The sequence below is a fragment of the Boleophthalmus pectinirostris genome, unplaced genomic scaffold (genome assembly GCF_026225935.1).
Source record: "Boleophthalmus pectinirostris isolate CB_2022bp ecotype Guang Dong unplaced genomic scaffold, ASM2622593v1 HiC_scaffold_22, whole genome shotgun sequence".
NCBI lineage: Eukaryota > Metazoa > Chordata > Actinopteri > Gobiiformes > Gobiidae > Boleophthalmus > Boleophthalmus pectinirostris.
In genome coordinates, this window is record NW_026571190.1 from 38,350,152 (window position 1) to 38,371,148 (window position 20,997).

General features: G+C 41.4%; 1 protein-coding gene across 1 annotated transcript in view; it reads right to left on the reverse strand.

The window, feature by feature from the left end:
• Window positions 1-20,997, reverse strand: part of nr3c2 (nuclear receptor subfamily 3, group C, member 2) — a 407,529-nt gene that overhangs the window by 326,872 nt on the left and 59,660 nt on the right. The window lies entirely within an intron of this gene.

Here is a 20,997-nt window from a genome sequence, read left to right on the forward strand (position 1 = left end):
GTTCATGTATTGTAGTCTATGCTTTAAGTTCTGTAGTTGATTATGAACGGCGCTAATGTTAATAACACGATTCTGCATCGTTTCAAGTCAAAAAAACCTCAAATATTACAGATTTTTAATGGGCTGGTGCCTTTATGTTTGTACTGAAAGTGATTTTTTATTTTTTTTTTTTAATTAAACAAACAATCTATATGACACCTGAGTGTATTTGGGGGAAAGAGCAAAGAGAAGCAAAGAGAAGTAAATAGGAGCAAAGAGGAGTAACGAGAAGTAAAGAGAAGCCTGCTGCTGCCATGACACAGTTCACAGATGTGAGCATAACACCAGAACAGGGAGCGGAGACGGACCCCGGGCTGTCAGCTCGTCAGGAGGAGGAAGTATTCATGAGATTCTGTCCAACCAGTGGCAACAAGGCGTTTGACAAATGCGCTGCTAAACCCGCTGCTCAGTTCATGTGAGCTCGTGTCTTGTGTGCAGCCCTATCAAATGTAAACTCCGCAACAGGAGGGAAATAAGCCGAGCGCAAACAAAACTTGGCCAAAAACTGAAACCGCGAAAGTTTTGGCGACGCGGCTTTAATCAGAAAAATCTGGTCCGAAAACTCTTCGCAAAACTTTTGTTGTCCTCGAGCTCGTAAAGAACCGCGCTGCTATCATTAGACCGGTCGGCTGTTGGCCTCCAGCGTTCCAAAAAAAAAAAAAAAAAAAAGTTTCAAGAGCATGTGCTTGAAATAATAGCAGAAAAGAGACGCAGAGCAAAGCGGCAAAGCGTAGGGAGCGTGCGTCACTGAGAGCAGCTTGTGCAGCGGCCGGGCCTTCTGGCTACAGCCCCGCTCCGCTCGGGCCACGGACTCTCCCATCGCGTCAACACATGTGACGTGCCCTCGTTTTCAACACCATTAATCTCGCGGAGAAGAGGAGGAGGAGGGGGAGGGGGGAGGGGAGGAGGGGGTGAAATGTGAAGCTGTACAGTGAGCGGTTGACTCAGCGTTTTGCCATTCAGAGGAGGGCTGTGGAAATGGAGTGTGTGGTGCAGGTGAGAGACGGAGCGGGTAAAGAGCGGGTCACATGCGTCCGTAGTAGCAAAATATCTGTCGTTTTTTTGGACGTTGACGACCAAACAGAGGCGCGCTGTGTCGGTTCGAAGTCCGTCACCTGCTCGTTTCTACAGATAGGTCATTGGTGTGCTGGGAAAAGGTATAGACAAATCATACACCATTTTAACATGTTTCATATGAATCCTAAAAGATTTGTATATGACAGTGAAAACACTTACAAGATCTTTGGTAAATATGTGCAGCATGAAACATATCAAACTTTGTAACCTGCAAGAGCTGAACATGACACTAATCCCACAAACAATGTCCTCACAAGTGTTGGACAAAGGTAATTTATTTCATAGAAAAACAAGTGAAATGATGATTGTTTCCTTAAACTTGACTGCTGTGTTGTGTGTGTATGAGTGAGAAAGAAAATGATCACAGTGTTTGTGTGTGTGTGTGTGTTTTGTGTGTTGGGTAGCATTACAACCTTAAAAATCATCTTCCACTGATGTCACAGTGAACATACATCAGGCTGTAAAAATATTTTTACTCTGCAAAATCCTAATTATTACAAAGGTCTATATTGACTTGTAATATTCCAAAAAGCAGCTACACCACATGCCTCAACTGACAAGAGGACATATCAGATACAAATACCAAGGTACTTGTAACTGTCCTCTGCCTCTGTAATCAGCAGCTGGTTTGCCCAGTTGGTAAATCACTGGACTTCCACATAATAGACCAGGGTTCAAATCCCCCTTCAGACTCTGATTGTTTTTTCTGAAACATATAATTAAAGAATATAAACATTACATGGAACATACAAAGAAAATGTAGTTTATCGTGCACATTACCTGTAAATGTGCAAAATGTTCCCTTTATCTTTACTAGTTTTTCATAATATAGTTGTTTGAGAAAAATGCAAAAGGGGAAACACTGTCAGGAGTAAAACGTACATGGCACATATTAACCTTATATAAAGATTTACTACAAAGACAGTGGTAAATTCTTATATTTTAATCCCAGTTTTTTCCATATGGGAATGTTCCACAGTGTGACATTAAACCAGTGTTTCCCAGACTTTTTTTTTCTGGGGATCCATATTTTTAAAGTTACAAACCAGAGGTGTGGAACTTGCAAGTCGTAACTTGGACTCGAGTCAGACTTGAGTCACTATTTTTAGGACTTGAGACTTGATTTGATAAAATGGACTAAGACTTGGGACTCGACTTGGACTTGAGGCCTGTGACTTGAGAAGATTTCAGAAGCACTTTTAAATCTGAATTCTTTCTATTCTGGCCGTAATGATTCACACTAAGATCTTGTCAAAACTTTTAAAAAGGAAAAAAATTAACTAAATTAAATTCTATAACTCTTAAATACTTATATAAATACTCAAATATAAATATACTATGATTTTTTTAAAGTACAATTTATCTAAAAAAAATATATACAAAAAAATATAAATTGCAAAAATCTAAACTATATTTGGTATTTTGGTTTAAAGACTTGAAATGACTTGAAGCTCAAAGTAGACGTCTTGGACTTGACTTGGACTTATGGGCCAGTGACTCAAGATTCGACTTGGACTTGCCTGTATTTGACTTGGGACTTGACTTACTTGAGACTTACAAAACAATGACTTGGTCCCACCTCTGTCACAAACCCAAGTCAACACACATTATTTGTTGATTTGACCATTATTGAACATTAATGAGGATATTTTATTGTTGACTGAATGATCGCGTCTCTGAACAATTCGTTTTAAACAATAAAAAACAGTAATTGAAGCAGCAATAAAAGGATCCATAAATCACCTATTTGGACTTTAAATGTGGCCCATTTCTTTTTCTTTTCAGCAATCAACTGAACCAACAATACTGGAACAAAACAGTCAATAAACTGATTACAAAAAGATTAGAAATTACACAAAACATGTCTTAACATTTCAGTGTTTCTAATGAGATCGGTGGACCTGTCTGTGTTTTTGCAGCGTGTTCAAGATCAGGCGCAGCATTCAGTCGGTTTGTGTGTTTTGTCTTTATTTGTTTGAGCTCAGAAAATCGCAGTTCACACAAATATGTAGTAGTGAAAGGAAGAAACACCGAAACGCTCGCCCTTCGGAGGACAGGAGATGCTGAAGAAATGCTTATCCAGAATGAAGATAAGGTCACAGATCCACGTATACAACTGTGTTTTGCAGATCTACATCCGGATCATGACAGGGTGACCCAAAAAAAAAAATCTCTGACCCAGTCTTTAAAGGTTGTATAGAGGATTTTTTTAAGGGAAGAGAAATACAGCGACAGTCCTTGTGCGCGTTCAGAATTACTGTTGAAGTTTCCTGTCTAGAAGTAATTCAGCGACCGACGCGTCAGTTTTTAGACCCTTCGTCTGCTTCGGTCGCGCCATCGCTGGACGAGATCTCCAAGAATCACCTCAGTTTGGCTTTGCTCCTTTTGCAGCGAACCGGTCGTGGATTCTCATCCGCCGTCGCGACAAACTTTGTGCGAAATGCGAGGAAGCGACAGTTCGAAAAAGCCTCTAAGAACCGCTGCGTAAACCACATAATCCCCGCGCTCCGACGAATCAGTTATACTAGGGAGTTTGATTGACAACCTAACAGCCAATAGAAAATGAGGGAGCCTCGTTTTCTATTGGCTGATGTTTATCTGGCCTCAACACGTCCACAGTTGATAGATTTTCATTCTTTTTTTTTTTTTTGTCATCATAATTACAAAGCTGCTGCGTCTCTGTAATGGTATTTTAATCTTTGACTGACAGTTTGAAACAAAAAAAAATCCTCCATACAACCTTTAAGAAACAATGGTTTAATCAGCTGTACTTCACATTTATTCAATTACAGGTGGTTTTATAGCTTTAAAATACCTATAAAAACAACATTCTGACTGTGAGCGGGGTCGCCTCTCCACAGATCTGACCTGTAACTTGGTCTGGTTTGGCAGAAAGACAGAAAGGTTTAATGCCACACTGTGAAACATTCCAGAAACCTTTCCAAAAACATTTGATGGACCCTCCACCAGAAAAGTTTGGTCTGGAATGTTCGCAGTATTAAACTTTTGTACAGTTGTAGGGAGTATTATCTGTTCCATAAGTGTGATTAGTTGTACTTTTGTAGGGAGTATTATCTGTTACATAAAGGTGAGTGATGTGAAGTTGTAGGGAGTATTATCTGTTCCATAAGTGTGATTAGTTGTACTTTTGTAGGGAGTATTATCTGTTACATAATGTTGAGTTGTAAAGTTGTAGGGAGTATTATTTGTCACATAAAAGTGAGTTGTTATACAGTTGTAGGGAGTATTATCTGTCCCATGAGTGTGATTAGTTGTACTTTTGTAGGGAGTATTATCTGTTGCGTAAAGGCGATTAGTTGTACAGTTGTAGGGAGTATTATCTGTTGCGTAAAGGCGATTAGTTGTACAGTTGTAGGGAGTATTATCTGTTACATAAAGGTGAGTAGTTGTACAGTTGTAGGGAGTATTATCTGTTACATAAGTTTGATTAGTTGTACAGTTGTAGGGAGTATTATCTGTTACATAAAGTTGAGTTGTAAAGTTGTAGGGAGTATTATCTGTTACATAAAGTTGAGTTGTAAAGTTGTAGGGAGTATTATCTGTCACATAAGGCTGAGTTGTCGTACAGTTGTAGGGAGTATTATCTGTCACATAAAGTTGAGCTGTACAGTTGTAGGGAGTATTATCTGTTCCATAAGATGGATTAGTGGTATAGTTGTAGGGAGTATTATCTGTTACATAAAGTTGAGTTGTACAGTTGTAGGGAGTATTATCTGTCACATGAAGGTGAGTTGTTGTACAGTTGTAGGGAGTATTATCTGTTACATAAAGTTGAGTTGTAAAGTTGTAGGGAGTATTATCTGTTCCATAAGATGGATTAGTGGTATAGTTGTAGGGAGTATTATCTGTTACATAAAGTTGAGTTGTACAGTTGTAGGGAGTATTATCTGTTACATAAGTTTGATTAGTTGTACAGTTGTAGGGAGTATTATCTGTCACATAAGGCTGAGTTGTTGTACAGTTGTAGGGAGTATTATCTGTAGGAGGCTGTTGGAGAATGAGCTCCTCTGTCGTCCGGTGCAGTTAAAGTTGTAAAAAGTACTTATACACGCTGACAGAAGTACACAATACAAATATATAAACGGTACGGAAACACGAGAGCCCTGAGCGTTTAACCGTTTACCCGTTTAACCGTTTACCCGTTTAACCGTCGTGTACACGTCAGAGTGAACGTTGTGTGTGACCTGGAAATGTTTGCGTATGGTAAAGTCTCGACGTTCTCAGATCCCGGGGAGCCGGTTCCTCCCCCAAAACCCAGTGGACCTGACGGGCTGGTTCTTATCAGACGCCACAGAGCATGATGTCGTGAATGGACGTCACTAAAGGTGCACTGCGGGACTTTTCGGGTGGAGGGTCCTCTACCTGCTTCCTTCCGTGGAGACGTTATTGATTTGTCTGGAATGTTCCCTGGTGCGACATTGAACATTTCCATCTAACGTTTGCCTCGATTGTGTTTCATTTGCTCAAAAATACAACAATTTCTTCTGTGAATTGGGGCGACTCTCCACAGATCTTAACTGTAATGTAGTACAGTGCTGTGACTTCCTTGTCTCCATGGAGATGTTATCGCTTTTCCTCCAATGTTCCGTGGTAGATCTTTAAACATATCCATCAAACATTCATTCATTATTAGTGTTTCTATTGCTCAAAAACACAGTAATTCCTTGTATGAATAAGAACGCCTCTCCACAGACCTGAACTGTAATGTAGCGTAGTGCTCTGATCTGCTTGTTTCCATGGAGATGTTATTGCTTTGCCTGGAATGTTCCATCGTATGACATTAAAAATATCCATCTATTTTTTGTTTTTTTTTACTTTTATTATTGGTGTTTAAGTGGCTTAGAAATATATTAATTCCTTCTGTGGATAGAGGCGACTCTCCACAGATCCTGAACTGTAATGTAGTACAGTGCTGTGACTTCCTTGTCTCCATGGAGATGTTACTGTTTTGCCTGGAATGTTCCATGGTTTATCTTTACACATATCCATGCAGCGTTTATTCATTACAAAACTTTCTATTGCTCAAAAACACAATAATTCCTTCTGTGAATGCGTCCGCCTCTCCACAGATCTGACCTTTAATGTTGTATAGAGCTGTAATCTCTTTGTTTCCATGGAGATGTAAGTCCTTTGCCTCAAATGTTCCATGGTATGACATTAAACATATCCACGTAGCATTTATTCATTATAGAAGTTCTTACTATTGCTCCAAAAAAACAAGCATTTCTTCCGTGAATGCGTCCGCCTCTCCGCAGATCTGACCTGTAACGTAGCGAACTGCTGTAACCTGGTTTAATCTATACCGTGGAACATTCTAGACAAAGCAATAACATTTCCACGGAGACAAACAAGTGAGAAATGTTACACGGTCCACCTTCAAAGTCCCGCCGTTTGATTAGTTGTACAGTTGTAGGGAGTATTATCTGTTACATAAGTTTGATTAGTTGTACAGATGTAGGGAGTATTATCTGTTATATAAGGGTGCGTTGTTGTACAGTTGTAGGGAGTATTATCTGTTACATAAGTTTGATTAGTTGTACAGTTGTAGGGAGTATTATCTGTTATATAAGGGTGTGTTGTTGTACAGTTGTAGGGAGTATTATCTGTTACATAAGGGTGACTTGTTGTACAGTTGTAGGGAGTATTATCTGTTACATAAGGGTGAGTTGCTGTACATTTGTAGGGAGTATTATCTGTTACATAAGTTTGATTAATTGTACAGTTGTAGGGAGCATTATCTGTTACATAAGGGTGAGTTGTTGTACAGTTGTAGGGAGTATTATCTGTTACATAAGGTTGTACAGTTGTGGGGAGTATTATGTGTTACATAAGGGTGAGTTGTTGTACAGTTGTAGGGAGTATTATCCATTACATAACGGTGAGTTGTTGTACAGTTGTAGGGAGTATTATCTGTTACGTAAACGTGAGTTGTACAGTTGTAGGGAGTATTATCTGTTACATAAGTTTGATTCGCTGTACAGTTGTAGGGAGTATTATCTGTTCCATAAGTTTGATTCGCTGTACAGTTGTAGGGAGTATTATCTGTTCCATAAGTTTGATTAGTTGTACAGTTGTAGGGAGTATTATCTGTTCCATAAGTTTGACTAGTTGTACAGTTGTAGGGAGTATTATCCGTTACAAAAGTTAGATTTATTGTACAGTTGTAGGGAGTATTATCTGTCACATAAGTTTGATTAACATGAAACATTTCCATGTAGCGTTTATTCATTATGAGTGTTCCTATTGCTCAGAAAACACATTAATTCCTTCCGCGAATCGGTCCGCCTCTCCACAGATCTGACCCGTAACGTGGCGCACCGCCGTAACCTGGATCAATCTATGCTGTGGAACATTCCGGACAGAGCGATCACACTTCCACGGAGACAAACGAGCGAGAAACGTTAGGCGGTCCACCTTTAAAGTCGCGCCGTACCTCCAGTCCATTTGTTTTGCATTGTTAGTTGTTGTCGGCGTTGTCTATACATAGACCGTCGAGTTCCACCCCGAGTTACGCAAGTTTCGACACACCCGCCCGTTTCTATAGGCGCCCGAGAATGTAGACGTGAAATTGTTTAGTCATTAGGCACCGGGCAAGTTCCGAGAAAGTTCAAGTTATTCTCCTTCTCAAAATTATAACGCGCCCAAACCGACAAAGTGCGTTTCTCGTTTTTGACCCATTTCAATCCGTGTGTCGTTCGTTCATTCGTTTTTCAATATAAAACCAAAAATAAGATTAAAAAAAATTAATTAAAAAAACGGTTTTCTTCATTATTTGTCTCTGAAACCAAAATGAAAAAACAGATAATGATTCGTTTTTTTTTCATTTTTCGATTTTGTGTTTAAATGAAAAATGGAAAAAAAAAAAAAAAGATAATGGCCGTTTCCTGTTTTCGTGACTTAAACAGCGATGCCGGACTTTTGCGCCGCATTCGGATTGAGCCAGAACTAAACCAGGTCCGACCAGACCGGAACCAGACCAGGACTTAAGACAGGGACCAGACCAAGACTGAGCCCGGGACCAGGACTGGGATTGCGACTGGGACTGAGAGACAGGGACTGAGACCGGGACCAGACCAGGACCGGGCCATGATTGAGACTGGGACTGAGACCGGGACTGAGACCGGGACTGAGACCAGGACTGAGACCAGGACTTAGACAGGGACCAGGACTAGGACTGCGACTGGGACTGAGACCAGGACTGAGGCTAGAATCAGACCAGGACCAGGCCGTGATTGAGACCGGGACTGAGACCGGGACCAGACCGGGACCAGACCGGAACCAGACCGGAACCAGACCGGGACTGAGACCAGGACTTACACAGGGACCAGACGAAGACTAAGCCCGGGACCAGGACTAGGACTGCAACTGGGATTGAGACCAGAACTGAGGCCGGAATCAGACCAGGACCAGGCCAGGACTGAGACCGGGACTGAGACCAGGACTTAAAAAGGGACCAGACCAAGACTGAGCCCGGGACCAGGACTAGGACTGCAACTGGGACTGAGACCAGGACTGAGGCTAGAATCAGACCAGGACCAGGCCATGATTGAGACCGGGACCAGACCGGGACCAGACCGGAACCAGACCGGGACTGAGACCAGGACTTACACAGGGACCAGACGAAGACTGAGCCCGGGACCAGGACTAGGACTGCAACTGGGATTGAGACCAGAACTGAGGCCGGAATCAGACCAGGACCAGGCCAGGACTGAGACCGGGACTGAGACCAGGACTTAAAAAGGGACCAGACCAAGACTGAGCCCGGGACCAGGACTGCGACTGGGACTGAGACCAGGACTGAGGCTAGAATCAGACCAGGACCAGGCCGTGATTGAGACCGGGACCAGACCGGGACCAGACCGGGACCAGACCGGGACCAGACCGGGACTGAGACCAGGACTTACACAGGGACCAGACGAAGACTGAGCCCGGGACCAGGACTAGGACTGCAACTGGGATTGAGACCAGAACTGAGGCCGGAATCAGACCAGGACCAGACCAGGACTGAGACCAGGACTGAGACCAGGACTTAGACAGGGGCCAGAGCAAGACTGAGCTCGGGACCAGGACTAGGACTGCGACTGGGACTGAAAGACAGGGACTGAGGCTGGAATCAGACCAGGACCAGGCCGTGATTGAGACAGGGACTGAGACCAGGACCAGACCAGGACCACACCAGGACTGAGATGGGGACCAGACCAGGACTGAAAATGGTTTAGTCCTGGTTTAGTTCTGGTTCAATTCGTATGCGGTACAAAAGTTCGGCATCACAGTTTAAGTCACGTAAACGGGAAACGGCCGTTATCCGTTTTTTTCCATTTTTCATTTAAACACAAAATCAAAAACTGAAAAAACGAATCATTATCTGTTTTTTCATTTCGGTTTTAGAGAGAAATAATGACGTTTTATATTGAAAAACTAATGACACACGGATCTATTTCATTGTTCTTGATTGTGATTTTGATAAAACCTCACGAGCACAAAAAAAAAAAAAACGAGATCACGGTTGAATAGGCCGCCTCGAATTTCCTGTGATTGTCAGAGCGTCGGCGGAAAGCGAATCTGACTCGTCTGACAATTTTTTTAAGTGACAAACCAAACGTATTTCCAATAAAAGGTTCAGTTTTCAAAAAGAAGTTAAAATTCTCCGCAAGATTTTAATCGAGAAACGAAACAAAAGGCAAAAGTTTCAGTCCATCCATCTGATCATAAAGGTGAGTTGTTGTACAGTTGTAGGGAGTATTATCTCTTACATAAAGGTGATTAGCTGTATAGTTGTAGGGAGTATTATCTGTTACATAAAGTGAGTTATTGTACAGTTGTAGGGAGTATTATCTCTTAGTACAGTTGTAGGGAGTATTATCTCTTAGTACAGTTGTAGGAGTATTATCTGTAACATAAAGTGAGTTATTGTACAGTTGTAGGGAGTATTATCTCTTAGTACAGTTGTAGGGAGTATTATCTGTAACATAAAGGTGAGTTATTGTACAGTTGTAGGGAGTATTATCTGTTACATAAAAGGTGAGTTGTTGTACAGTTGTAGGGAGTATTATCTGTTAGATAAAGGTGACTTATTGTACAGTTGTAGGGAGTATTATCTCTTAGTACAGTTGGAGGGAGTATTATCTCTTACATAAGGGTGAGCTGTACAGTTGTAGGGAGTATTATCTGTTCCATAAGTTTGATTAATCGTACAGTTGTAGGGAGTATTATCTGTTAGATAAAGGTGACTTACTGTACAGTTGTAGGGAGTATTATCTCTTAGTACAGTTGTAGGGAGTATTATCTGTTCCATAATTTTGATTAGTTGTACAGTTGTAGGGAGTATTATCTGTTACATAAAGGTGAGTTATGTGACAGATAATACTCCCTACAACTGTACAACAAGTGTGAGTTGTTGTACAATTGTAGGGAGTATTATCTGTTACATAAGGGTCAGTTGTACAGTTGTAGGGAGTATTATCTGTCACACAAGATAGCTATTGCACAGTTGTAGGGAATATTATCTGTTCCATAATTTTGATTAGTTGTACAATTGTAGGGAGTATTATCTGTTACGTAAGGGTCAGTTGTACAGTTGTAGGGAGTATTATCTGTCACAAAGATAAGCTATTGTACAGTTGTAGGGAGTATTATCTCTTAGTACAGTTGTAGGGAATATTGTCTGTTCCATAATTTTGATTAGTTGTACAGTTGTAGGGAGTATTATCTGTTACATAAAGGTGAGTTATGTAACAGATAATACTCCCTACAACTGTACAACAAGTGTGAGTTGTTGTACAATTGTAGGGAGTATTATCTGTTACATAAGGGTCAGTTGTACAGTTGTAGGGAGTATTATCTGTCACACAAAGATAAGCTATTGCACAGTTGTAGGGAATATTATCTGTTCCATAATTTTGATTAGTTGTACAGTTGTAGGGAGTATTATCTGTCACATAAAGATAAGCTATTGTACAGTTGTAGGGAGTATTATCTGTTACATACACACACATTTATGGAAATTAGACTAAATTATTTTGAGTTATTTAAAAGTTTAACGATAAATTAGATTGAGTTCGTTTCAAAGCGACGCTGTTACTGATGAAATGTCGCTCGAGTTTAATGTAAATAGTTTCTTTAATGTGTTTTGTACTCGCCCAAGGACGGCAGCTGGAAAGTCACTTCTCTCTGCGATGAATGTTTCCTGCGCCGTCCTTGTTTTAAATACATAAATAAATAATAATAAGTGACAGAAAAACTACACTCCGGTCTCTTAAAGGTCTTATATTACACGAAAATGGACTCTCGTGAGGTTTACGTCGTGTTATAAAGTCGTTACCTCCTCAAAAACAAACCCGGACTTGTGTTTTGTTTTGTTTTTATTTGCATGTTTGAGTAAAATTGTATTAATAGTCTGTTTATGTCTCCAAAGTGTTTTCTGTTTTAGGGACGAAATTACTCAAAATATACAGGGTTTGTGTGTTGTCTTGTTCTGCAGTATTAAATTAAACTTATCCACCAAACCGGGTCAGATCTGTGGAAAGGCGTACAGATTTAGGGCCTGTTTACACGAGAAAGGTTGAGGGTAAAAACGACAAAATGTTTTATCGGAAGTGCCTTTTGTTTAGACGGTGATGACGTTTTTGGGGATTAAAAACGCAAAAATTTTAAACCACCCTGATCCCAGGACTAAACCAGGACTAAACCAGGACTAAACCAGGTCTAAAACAGGTCTAAACCAGGACTAAATCAGGTCTAAACCAGGACTAAATCAGGTCTAAAACAGGACTAAACCAGGACTAAACCAGGTAAAACAGGTCTAAACCAGGACTAAATCAGGTCTAAACCAGGACTAAATCAGGTCTAAAACAGGTCTAAAACAGGACTAAATCAGGTCTAAACCAGGACTAAAACAGGACTAAATCAGGTCTAAACCAGGACTAAACCAGGACTAAATCAGGCCTAAACCAGGTCTGACTCCAGGACTAAACCAGGACTAAACCAGGTCTAAACCAGGACTAAACCAGGACTAAAACAGGACTAAACCAGGACTAAATCAGGCCTAAACCAGGTCTGACTCCAGGATTAAACCAGGACTAAACCAGGACTAAACCAGGACTAAACCAGGAACTAAAACAGAGCTAAATCAGGTCTAAACCAGAAATGAACCAGGTCTAAAACAGGACTAAACCATGACTAAACCAGGACTAAACCAGGACTAAACCAGGATTAAACAAGGACTAAACAAGGTCTAAGCCAGGAGTAAACCAGGACTAAACCAGGTCTAAAACAGGTCTAAAACAGGATTAAAAAGGACTAAACTGGACCTAAACCAGAACTGAACCAGAACTAAAACAGAGCTAAATCAGGTCTAAACTAGAAATGAACCAGGTCTAAACTAGGACTAAACCAAGACTAAACCAGGACTAAACCAGGACTAAACCAGGACTAAACCAGGACTAAACCAGGACTAAACCAGGTTTAAACCAGGTCTGATCCCAGGAATGAACCAGGACTAAACAAGGACTAAACCATTTTCAGTCCTGGTCTTGTCCCGGTCTCAGTCCTGGTCTCATTTCCAGCCTGGTCCCGGATCTGTTTTAGTCCTGGTTCAAGTCCTTTTTTTCCATTCTTCATTTAAACACAAAATCAAAAACTGAAAAAACAAATCATTCTCCATTTTTTTCATTTTATTTTTGGAGACAAATAATGAAGAAATCAGTTATTCAGTTATTTGTTCTTATTTGTTATTTGTTGTTTGTTTGTTTTTTCATTAACAGTAGCACAGTAGAGCGATAACTAAATAATAATCATCATAAAAAGTGGAAGTAAATTGAATCGTACGCGTGTGTTCAAACAGAAGCGGGGCATTGTATTTGGAGCTGTGAGCGCGTCTCTGTGTGAACCGCCTGACCCCCTGGCAGCGCGAGGAATGTAAACACGCAGATCTAGTTCAAGCAACATAAGACAAGCCTCGCGCTGTTGGGCCGGCGCTCCGCTCTACCTAATAATCTGATGAAGAAGAAGAAACGCCGCTTTTACACTCACTACAATCAACTATCTTTATCTGCTGAACTCCGTGACAGCGCCGACCTCGCTCCACACTCCGCGCTGGAGAGAGTCGGAGTCGGTGAAGTCCGCGCCGTACGTTCCGGCTCTTGGCTCGTTTCCAGTGTAATCGCGGTTGGGAAATGTCCCATTGAAACACACGTAAACGCCCTGAACTCATATTCTACAGAACAAGAAGGCAGGATCTGTACGAGAGGAAGAGCGCTGTCGTCACAGGAGCCGCTCTCATGTGTGGCACTCGAATAAACATCATCGCCACAAAAAACAGATTCGAACAGCGGTGAAACAGCTGAGAGTAGATAAAAGGTAGAGTGACCAGACGTCTCTATTTACCCAGGACAGTTCCAGTTTTGAGCCTGTGTCCCCCGTCCCAGCAGATTTATTCAAATCCAGTGATTAGATTTAGACTTAGACAAACTTTATTGCTTCACAAGGGACATATTTGGACACAGTAACTCCCACTCATCACCAGTGTTGGGCATTTTACTTTAAACCTCACGCTCTCCTCGGGGTCACATTGACCAGAAGAATTTTTTTTTTCCTTCCCGCTGTCTTGGGGCAGGTCAATCAGACCCAAAAATGTATTTTCTCACCTGGCGAGAATTTATTTGAAAATACATTTTAGGCTCTGATTGACCCGCTCCAAGAGAGAGTGGGGAAAAAAAACCTATTCTTCGGGTCAATGTGACCCCGAGGAGAGCGTGAGGGTTTAAAAACTTAATTAGTTACCATTACAAATTACTTCCCCATTAAGTAACTGAGTTAGTAACTCAGTTATCATCCTGTAAAACTAATTAATTACTCAGCAAATTAATTATCCAGTTATTTTTCATGTTACGTACTATTGCCCGAAAAATTGTGTTTGGCGTTAGTGCAGTGGCTCCATCTTCATCTTCATCATCTTCATCTCAGGTGTCACTACTTTTAACTAATCTGATCCCTGCCAAAAGTAAAGAGACATAAATTGTCACTTGTTTAGGTAAAATACAGAAAAGCAAGATTAAAATGACTAAAACACAAAGTAAATGTGACTGTACTGACCCACATGTTGGTCATGAATGGGCCGAGTGCAGAACAATATTCCTTCATTATTCACTTGTTTCACAAATTTATTATTACAAACCACCACAAACCGAAGGGTGTCCCAGGTTTTGATTTTGAAAATCTGGTCACCCTAGATCAGGGGTGGGCAATTATTTTTTCCATGCGGCCACATGAGAAACAGACAATATTGTGAAGGTTTGGGCCACAATTCTTAACTTAATTCTGAATAATATCAAATTGTATTTCTTTATAAAAAGCAGCAAACCAACTTTATTATTTTTATTTATTCTTCATTTTAAACACAAAAATAATTCGGTCCAAAGTTAAAAAGAAAAACTGGATACAAAAAGGCACCCAAACCAGTCCATAAAGTTCAACGATGACCCATAAGTTTTTTGTTTTTTTTAACTTAAAGCTGTATTGTGTAACTTTTCTGCTTGTTTCTAAGGATACGTCATCGCTCTACCTGGAATTAAACAGCTCCACTTTACATTTATTCAATTACAAGTGGTTTTATAGCTGAAAAACACCCAGAAAAACAACATTCTGACGGTGAGCTGGGTCGCCTCTCCACAGATCTGACCTGTAACTTGGTCCGGTTTGGTCTCTAGGAAGATAAAAAGGCTTAATCCCATACTGTGGAACATTCCAGACAAAGCAAAAACATCTCCAAAAGCATCCGCCAGAAAAGTTACACAATGGTTATGGTTTGTTGTGCTTCCAAAATTTTTATATTTGAATTTTTGGAAAAGTCTAAGTGGAAAATGGACGGAAAATTGACTTCTGGAAGTGGGTTTGTCAGTTCAGCTCCATCCCTGTGTTTAAGGTTATTTTAAGTCCCAGTGTTATTATAGTTTATCTCCATGGCCTAGATTATAATCCAACAACGACAAAACAGATTCAGTGAGTGCGTTTACATGCACATCAATGACCCGGTTATTAGCCATATCGCGGTAATGTCAGTATTCGTGTTACTGCGTTTACATGCGCACTGAGAAACCGGGACACTCATATCCACATGATCAAATGGAATATCCCGGTTTCTTGACATAATCTTACAAATGCGCAGGTGCAAAAATTAACTTAAATCAATTTCATAAACCAGGAAAAATACAAACCGTGAGCTCCTTTAGCATAAGAAGCTAAGGAGCTACGAGATCTCCCACAATCCACTGTGCAGATTCTTCATTAAAATCTTCTGCATAAATAAACTCAACTTTACAACATATAAACCATAAACACTATAGACACATCAGCCCGTTTGATCAGATAATTCAGCTCTGATCACATTTGTTTACGTTTTACAGAAACGAAACTTAAGACCGTTTGGCTAATTAGCATAAACTGTTAGCGGCGATAAAAACAACTCGCTCCTTGCGCCGCTGATGCGATCAGTTTCTTTTGGACTAAATGACACGACTCTGTGGATTATGTGTGTTATTTCTGTGACAGAAGAGGTGCTGATGATGGTAAGTGTGTTCTGTGCGTATAGAGTATAGGAGATAGTTCATGTTTTAGCTTTTCAGCGTCACACGAGTGCAGGTCGTACGAGTGCAGGTCGTACGAGTGCAGGTCGTACGAGTGCAGGTCGTACGAGTGCAGGTCGTACGAGTGCAGGTCGTACGAGTGCAGCAGCAGGTTTTAGCGCAGCTCTTTATTTTACAGTCATTTCACTCGTTTGGTCACATTATTTATGTTGGTCAATTTATTTATGTGACTACTGTTGAAAAGGCTGGAAAGTGTCTTTTGGACGCATGCGACTCAACTTTATGTTGCAGTAACCGGGATACTGCGTTTACATGCCACAAGTATCCCGGTTACTATCGGAATAAACCAGCTACAGTAACCCGGTTTCTAATAACCGGGATACTGCCATAACCGGGTTACTGAAACCGGGTTACTGTGTTTACATGCACCATCAACAAAACCGGGATACTCAAAAAACCCGATCATAACCGGGTTATTGATGTGCATGTATACGCACTCACTGAAATCCATAAAGCTGAATTCTGTTTTGATAAATTAATAGTCGAGTTTCAGCTGACGTCATTGTTATTAAAAGCCCGCGTTGCATCCTGGGAAATATTATGGTCGGAGGCAAGAAACACGATAGCGTAACCTCGCGTATTTATCCCCGATAATGGTAAATTCCTGCTGCATTATCGGATGCAGAAATAGAAGCACGGAAGAAGGAAAATGTCTTTTTCGTATTCTGAGTGAAAAGAACCACTAACGGTGAATTAAACGTCTTTCAAACATCCGCAGAGCAAACGTAGAAGATCCTAACAAACCGTGGACTCCAACAAGTTCAACAACACATCGAGACTCTTGGAGGTTTTCATCTTTTCTGCTGTGAATGGCCCAGGAGTTTCCACCAAGTCATTGTGGATATCGCCCAAGTGAATATTTGTCCAGGTAGTTGGTGATTCTGACCAGAAATTTGGTTTGGTTCCACCTTTTGTCGGGGTTGAAAAGGGTGATTTGGTCCGTCGATGCTTATGACCAATTTCTGGTCAAATGGTCTTGGGTCCTCTGCCGTTAGAGTGGATAAATAACCGGGATCAATACCCTTTACGTGCTTTCTCGCTCCGTCCGTCATGTTGAATTGGTGTTTCTTGCCGCCGACCAAAATAATTCCCAGCATGCAACGCGCACTTTTGTCAACAATGAAACTCGCCTATACTTGTGTGAAACGTCAAAAAGGACTTGAATTGCGCCAAAATAAGCCAGTATCGATATTGTGTCGCTGATATTTTTTGGAATATTTTACTAAATAACAGTCGCGTATCGTGTGGGAATGTAAAGATTGTGGAGGTTTACAAAACTGTGAACATTTTTCCTTTTAAAAGTCCTGGAAAAGCCTTGAAAAGCCTTTGGTCCTGTTATAATATGAAGAATTGAGATTTAAAAGTGCTACTCAACACCAAAGGATCATGGTAAATGTAGTTGTCTGTTTTTATTGCTTTTGTTGCACTGTGACAAGGCAAGTTTATTTGTTTAATTCAAAGTGAGATTAAGAAAGACATTCAAATCACAAAGAACGACATTCAAATCACCAAAACAATTAATTAAAACAAAGAGACTTGTAATTCGATATATTGTTCCAAATCCGTGTATCATTCGTTCATTCGTTTTTCAAAATAAAACCAAAATAAGAAAATGAAAAAATAACAGTTTTATTCATTATTTGTCTTCAAAACCAAAATACACACAAAAAAAAGAAAAAAACAGGTAATGATTTGTTTTTTCATTTTTCGATTTTGTGTTTAAATGAAAAATGTAAAAAACGGATAATGACCGTTTTCCGTTTCCGTGAATTAAACTGAGATACAAGGCTGAACCAGGACTAAAACAGGACTAAACCATTTTCAGTCCTGGCCTGGTCCTGGTCTGGTCCTGGTCTGGTCCTTGTCTCAGTCCCGGTTTGGTCTCGGTCTCAATTCCGGTCTGGTCCTCGTCTGGTCCTTGTCTCAGTTCCTGTATGGTCCCAGTCTCAGTCCGGTCTCAGTCCCGGTCTGGTCCTGGTCTCAGTCCTGATCTGGTCCCAATCTCAGTTCCAGTCTGATCCCAGTCCTGTAACCGGTCTCAATCCTGGTCTCAGTCCTGGTCTCAGTCCTGGTCTAGGCCTTGTCTCAGTCCCGGTCTGGTCCCGATCTGGTCCCGGTCTGAATCATGGTCTGGTCCTGGTCTAGTCCTTGTCTCAGTCCCAGTCTGGTCGTGGTCTGGTCCCGGTCTCAGTCCCGGTCTCAATCATGGTCTGGTCCCGGTCTAGTCCTTGTCTCAGTCCCGGTCTGGTCTCCGTCTCAGTCTTGATGCTGGTCTGGTCCCGGTCCAGAAACCTGTCTCAAACCTGGTCTGAGTTCTGGTCTGGTCCCCTGGTCTAAGTCCTGGTCTCAGTCCCGGTCTGGTCCCGGTCTGGTCTAGGTCTCAGTCCCGGTCTGGTCCTGGTCTCAGTCCTGATCTGGTCCCGGTCTGATCCTGGTCTCAGTCCTGGTCTCAATCACGGTCTTTTCCTGGTCTGGTCCTGGTCTGGTCCCGATCTCAGTTCCAGTCTGTTCCCAGTCCTGTAACTGGTCTCAATCCTGGTCTCAGTCCCGGTCTGGTCCTGGTCTGGTCCCAGTCCTGTAACTGGTCTCAATCCTGGTCTCAGTCCCGGTCTGGTCCTGGTCTGGTCCCAGTCCTGTAACCTGTCTCAATCCTGGTCTCAGTTCTGGTCTGGTCCCCTGGTCTAAGTCCTGGTCTCAGTCTTGGTCTGGTCCTGGACCTGGTTCAGTCCATTATCCGTTTTTTCCATTCTTCATTTAAACACAAAATCGAAAACTGAAAAAAAACAAATCATTTTCTGTTTTTTCATTTTGGTTTTGGAGACAAATAATGAAGAAAATAGTTGTTTTTTCATTTTTTTATTTTTAGTTTTATTTTGAAAAACGAATGAACGAACGACACACAAATTACGATGAAACTTTTGACGACACATTTCCACGATATCCCCGTTTCTGTCACACCCGTTGTATCGCGTATCGCCTCAAAACTTCGATTTCCAGCCTTAAAAAAAGGACTACGTGGGCAGTATCAGTGGGCAGTTAGCGAAAAACTTACGCCTCCAGCTTTGTTCCTTCTTATCGAGCGGTAAATACGGGGTTAATGGGAGCTCTGTCACACTTTTACGCTTCCATCTCAAACTCCCCGCCGGCTACATTAAGCAAATACGACCTATAGGTTCTGACACGACACCAAGCAGCCCCGGCCTGTTACACAAACTCCCGTTCCTTGACACAATTTGCGGCGGATCGCTCTTGGCTTTGCACAAATTGTCTCGCTGATGATACATTCTGAAGGATAATAATAAAACGAGCAGATTTAAAGTATATAAAATGCCCTCCAAGACAGTGATGAATGTGCCCACTCATCGCCGGCGATAGGAGACGAACCTCAAACAGCTCCAATAACCCAAGGCCAACCTATATCAGTCAAGTGAGTAATTAGGTCATAACGTTTTTAATTCTCCACGTTGCCGGGTTCAGCCATGTATCTATTAAAAAACGCCTTTCCAGAGCTGATGCTTGGTTCGTCCGCTCCGGGCTCATGTAGGAACACGACGGAACAGCGTGTAAGCATTAATACTCCTACAGCGGACGTCGTACGCGCTCCCCGGGGGTGCGGCGCTAACTGGAGGCGCGCTCTGTCTGAGGATTTTTCGGTTTTTCTCGGACGAATTCTAAACGTGCGACAAGTTCATGTAGGAACAAAGTGCTTCCGCCGCGTTTAAGATGACAAAAAATCCCTGATGACATAAATAATATTTTAACTGTAAAATAAAAGCAATAGTACGACGGAGTATAAGGGTCAGATAAAAAAAATAAATACAAATGATGCTGGCGCTACGAGAATAAAGTCGTAACATTTCAACATTAAAGTTGTAATATTGCGAGAATAAAGTCAAAGCCAGAAAAAGTCATAATTTTACAAGAATAAAGTCATAATTTTACAGGAATAAAGCCGCAATTTTACGACCATAAAGTCATAATTTTACAAGAATAAAGTCGAAGTTAAAATAAAGTCGTAATATTATGAGAGTAAAGTCGTAATAAAATCAAAGTCAAAGTGAAAAATGCGAAAGAAGAACCTTTTTTTTTCTAATATAAAACCAAAAATAAGAAAACGAAAAAAAAAAAAAAATTTTCTTCATTATTTGCGCCTCCGGACTGAACCAGGACTAAACCAAGTCCAGGACCAGACCGGGACTGACACCAGGACTTAGACCAGGACCAGACAAGGACTGAGTCCGGGACCAAGACTGAGACCAGGATCAGACCAGAATTGAGACCAGGATTGAGACCGGGAACAGGACCAGGACTGAGGCTGGGACTGAGACCGGGATCAGACCAGAACTGAGACCAGGATTGAGACCGGGAACAGGACCAGGACTGAGGCTGGGACTGAGACCGGGAGCAGACCAGGACCAAACCGTGATACCGGGACCAGACCGGGACTGAGACCGGGACCAGACCAGGACTGAAAACGGTTTAGTCCTGGTTTAGTCCTGATTCAGTCCTGGTTCAGTCCTGGTTCAGTCCTGGTTCAGTCCGTATGTGGCACAATAGTCCCACATCGCATTATAAAATCACGGAAACGCCATTTCCCATTTCCGTGACTTAGACCAGGACTAAACCGTTTTCAGTCCTGGTCTTGGTCCTGGCCTCAGTCCTGGTCTTTGTTCTGGTTTGGTTCTGGACCTGATTTAGTCCTGATTCAGTCCTTTTTCAGTCGAATGAACAAATAATACACAGATTCTTCTCCTTTACAAAATGCTCCAAATTCTCCAGAGCACCAGCCTCAGACTCATTCATACAGCCAATATTCTCATAATATTACGACTTTATTTTGACTACGACTTTATTCTCATAAAATTAAAAATGACTTTAATGTTGAAATGTTACAACTTTATTCTCGTAGCGTCAGCATTTTTTTTTTTTAGCTGACCCTTATACTCCGTCGTACAATTGGCCTAATACATATAGCATTCTTTTCATTCATAAATAAAACAACTCAAGCTCATCTTTGCATTAACTCTGTTCACCGTACGATAACCATGAACTCCTTCAGCAGAAGAAGCTCGGGAGGCTCATTATTTTAACAGATCCATGTTCCTCACCAGGAGCCTCAGAGGTTTAGCTCACAATCCACTGCAGATCAAACCCAACGTTTCCAAACACTATTGTACAAGTGACACTGCAGCAGATTATTGATTAAAATCTTCTGCAT